At 53.7% G+C, this 4,403-nt stretch overlaps 1 long non-coding RNA gene across 1 annotated transcript; it reads right to left on the bottom strand.

Annotated features, from left to right (window-relative positions):
• Positions 1 to 1,560: 1,560 nt before the first annotated feature.
• Positions 1,561 to 3,200, bottom strand: LOC116474161 (uncharacterized). The gene is made up of 3 exons (XR_004249617.2): positions 2,565 to 3,200; positions 1,850 to 2,303; positions 1,561 to 1,764 (listed from the first exon to the last, which is right to left on the bottom strand). It is a non-coding gene; the product is annotated as an uncharacterized LOC116474161 (long non-coding RNA).
• Positions 3,201 to 4,403: the final 1,203 nt, after the last annotated feature.

Consider the following 4,403-nt stretch of genomic DNA (forward strand, 5'->3'; position numbering starts at 1 on the left):
ATCCCCCTGTTGCTCCCTGTGAGGAAGACAAGGGAACTTTTCTGGTTTCAGTACTCTGGGATGGTCAGAGTTGGATGGGAACTCCTGGATGGAGGGGAGGTTGACTTGTTACTACCTACCTTCCTCTATATCTCCCCACCAGCTCCTTTTTTTTTTTTAGAGACAGGGTCTCGCGCTGTCACCCAGACTGGAGTGCAGTGGCATGATGATATGATGATAGCTCACTGTAGTCTTGAACTCCTGGGCTCAGGTGATCAATCCACCTCAACATCCCAGGTAGCTAGGACTGTAGGCACACACCACCATGCCTAGCTAATGTTTTAAGTTTTTGTAGAGATGGGGTCTTGCTGGTTACTCAGGCTGGTATCAAACTCCTGGGCTCAAGCAATCTTCCCACCTCGGCCTCCCAAATTGCTGGAATTACAGGTGTGAGTTACCATGCCTGTCTCCTGCCCCCAACTCTTTAATAAAAGCTATTTATTGAGCATCACCCATAAAATAGGTACATGCTAAGCACCTTCCATGTAATAAATCATTTAATCCTTCCAACAATCATGAGGTAGGTACTAATATTTTAGAGATGAGATAGCAGAGTCACAGAGAGGTTGAATAATGTGCCCAAGGCCATACAGCTCACAAAATAGCAGAGCCTTGGCCAGGCACTGTGGTTCACACCTGTAATCCCAGCACTTTGGGAGGCTGAGGTGGGAAGATTGCTTGAGCCCAGGAGTTTGAGATCAGCCTGGGCAACATAGCAAGAACACGTCTCTATTTAAAAAAATTAAAAATTGTCCAAGCACGGTGGCTCAGCCTGTAATCCCAGCACTTTGGGAGGCTGAGATGGGTGGATCACGAGGTCAGGAGATCGAGACTGTCCTGGCCAACATGGTGAAACCCCGTGTCTACTAAAAATACAAAAATTAACTAGGTGTGGTGGCACGTGCCTATAATCCCAGCTACTCGGGAGGCTAAGGCAGGAGAATTGCTTGAATCTGGGAGGCAGAGATTGCAGTGAGCCAAGATCGTGCCACTGCACTCCAGCCTGGTGACAGAGCAAGACTCCGTCTCAAAATAAATAAATAAATAAATAAATTAGGAGAGCCTATACTCAGCCACAGCCCCACATCAGAGTCTCAGCTCCACCCCTGCTCTCTCTTCCTGTCTCCTGAGCAGAGCTCTCTCCATGGGGCAGAGCTGGTGGGTAAGTTGAGCTGGAGACTTCTAGGGGCTCCACTGTCTTGGGGTTTCCAGGGCTTGGCAGAGCCATTCTATCTTCCTGCCTCCACACAGGCCTCCATCCCTTAGGAGCTCTGACAGGGGAGGTGGGATGGTGGATTGAGGGGGATGTTAGTCTCCTAGTGGCGCTGGTAGCAGTGGGGCGGGGCTCTGTCTGGCCCGGTGGGGCAGCTCACTCCAGCTCTTGGCTGGGGCTCCCGCCCTTGGGAGCTCCATCCTGCTGGCCTCTCTCCCTCCCAGGATCTCATTATATCCCTAAGAGAAACTGACAGCCTCAATATCTTACTTTGCAAATATAGTTTATTCCTTCAATAAAGCCGCCTGCGCAGGGGAATGTTTAAGACTCGCTCTCCCCCGAGAGCCTCATTTGAATTTCTAAAGTCTTCAGTCGGTTTCTCCAATGGGGCAGCTGGGTGAGGAGAACGCAGCAGCCGCTTAGAGGGGATTCATTTCCTGTCTGGGTCTCCGCCGCCGCCGCCGCAGATGGGGGAGCTGAACTGACGGAAAGGACTGCTGGCTGCCTGGATGCTGGGGGGCAGAGGACAGGGAGGCCTTGGCCTGGGTCTGTCCTCTGGTTAGGGCGGGAGGGGGTGCATGCCTGGCTCATACTCACGTGGGTAAATCTGTGCATTCACTCGGGGGCCTCCAGCCTCCATCCTTGTAGCCCGGGTTCTTCCTCTAGGGCTCAGCTCAGGGGCCCCTCCAAGGGACCTCTCAGCCCGGGAGCTACTCTATGGGGTCCCCCTGCCTAGGGACCCCTCCGCTGGGTCTCTATGCCCAGGGGCCCCCAAACAGTATCTCTCAGAGGCCCAGGCCACCGATTCCTGGGGATGGGGCCTCCTCCCTCGCTGGACCCCTCACTCCAGGGCAGCCCCCATCCCAGGCCCCCGTGGGAGTCTCTAATTAAAGGGCCGGCACGCCCCTTGGGGACTCATTAGGCCCGCTGTGCAGAGAACATTTAATCATTGCTCAGAGCATCGATTGGAAAATCAATTTCTTTGTCTCTCCGCACGCGGCGCTGGAGAAGTGGGGGGAGCGCTGACCTCCTTCTGCTGCCATGTAAAGTGCTGCACATTTAATCAGGGAACAGAAATCAATTAGCCACTTACGAGGCTGGCTTTAGTTACCGAGTCGGCAGGGCCTGCGCTGCAGTTTGACGCTGACAGAAGCGAATCTCAACGCGCTGGGCTGGTCAGCGCCGGCCCGTCCCCACAGCTGTCCAGGGCCCTCGTCTTCTCTTTCCCACGCACCAACACCTGCCATCTAGACAGGCCCCCTAGACCCGCCCCAAAGAACCCCTGGGAAGGCTCCCAACCTCCCTCACTAACCTCCTTTCCTGTGCTCAGTTCTGCCAACCCTGAGAAGCCACCTGGAGACTCAGATGCAAATCTCAGCTGTGCTGCAGAACGCAGAGACGGATGCCTGTAATCCCAGCACTTTAGGAGGCCACGCCTGGCAGATGGCTTGAGGTTAGGAGTTCGAGACCAGCCTTGCCAACATGGTGAAACCCCGTCTCTACAAAAAATAAATACAAAAATTAGCCGAGTGTGGTGATGCACACCTGTAATCTCAGCGACTCGGGAAGCTGAGGCACGAGAATCGCTTGAACACAGGAAGTGAGGTTGCAGTGAGCCGGGATCGCGCCATTGCATTCCAGCCTGGGCAACAGAGCGAGACTCTGTCTCAAAAAAAAAAATTATATGGACATGGTGTTGCACACCTGTAGTCCCAGATACTGGGGGAGGAGGGATTGCTGAGCCCAGGAGGTCCAGACTACAGTGAGCCATCATTGAGCCACTGCACTCCAGTCTAGGCAGTAAAGCAAAACCCTGTCTCAAAAATAAATTAATTAATTAAATTATACAAAATAAACACAAACCTCAGCTTTGCTTCCTACTGGCTTCCATGATATCAGTGAAGTTTTGAACTGGACTCTCAAGCACACTTTGCTCATCAAATGGGAATAGTAATAGTTATCCACCTTACCAGTGTGTTCTGGAAATTCAATGTGATCATCTTTATGAAGCTCCTACCAAATCGAGCTCAATTGAAGAGAACTTTGAATTCACATCAGCGGGACCGTGCCCTTCCCACCCCACAGTCAGCCAGGGCAGATGAGGGGACAGTGTGGGTGGGAGTGGGAAAGGGGACCTCTGGCCACTGCTCTCCTTCAGGACAAGGACAGGTGGGCCCAGTGTCCCCCTTTGCCCACTCTCGTTTCCCCACTGCCTCCTAGGGGTTGGGCTGGAAGCCCCTTTGCACCTACTCTCCACCTCCTATTTGTGCAGCCCCTATAGCCACGCATGCTGGCTGCTCCCTCACCTGTGACTGTGCACCACCCCCCCCGCAGGCTTTCCAGTGATGTCTCACGCACCCAGAGTTACATACACCCAATTACACAGAGTTGGACGCGGTCTGCATGGCCCGTTGCACACAGTTTCGCAGTTTCTCCCACAGTCACAGTCCCAGCTTCCTGGTGCTCACACGCAGCTTCGCACACAAGCACCCTCACCCAGTGCCACCTGCATGGGCTCACCCGTGGGCCCCCACCCCACAGAGTTGCACACTGGTGGCACACACGCATGCACACACACACGCACTCACACTGGTTCCATAATAATATTAGACATGCCATTTCTTTTGCATGACAGTTCCAGTGGAGATGCTCAGAGCTGTCACTTGGATGAAAAATAATGCATAATCCTCGTCTTCCTTCCTTCCCTTCCTTTTCTTTCTTCCCTGTTTAATGAGCTCCTAAAAATATTCCTTGCCGTCTCGCCGAGGCTGTGGGCTAAGTATGAGTCGGGCCTCCCCCCCACAACTGTCACTATCCTCATTGCCTCCCTCAGCCCCCTGGGTGGGATGGGGGATGAAGCGGTACAGTGAGTCCTGGTGGTTGGCCCAGTGGAGGTCAGGCCAAGGGGCTCTCACCCAGGCCTCCCGAAGATCTCGGAGTCCCACTTGTCCCCTCTCCTGGCTAGTCCACTTGAGCAGGAGATGAGAGAAACAGAGAGACATGGGGGAAGAAAGATAGGCAGGAACCTCCTTTTGGTACCTGACTACTCTTGGCCACCCCCTCTGCAGCGCCTGACCAACTGCACAAGACCAAACTTACCTATCACCCCTTCTACCCCAAGAGGAAAAGGTCCGTCTCCACCCCCTTGCAC

The sequence above is a fragment of the Hylobates moloch genome, unplaced genomic scaffold, assembly GCF_009828535.3.
Source record: "Hylobates moloch isolate HMO894 unplaced genomic scaffold, HMol_V3 SCAFFOLD_10, whole genome shotgun sequence".
NCBI lineage: Eukaryota > Metazoa > Chordata > Mammalia > Primates > Hylobatidae > Hylobates > Hylobates moloch.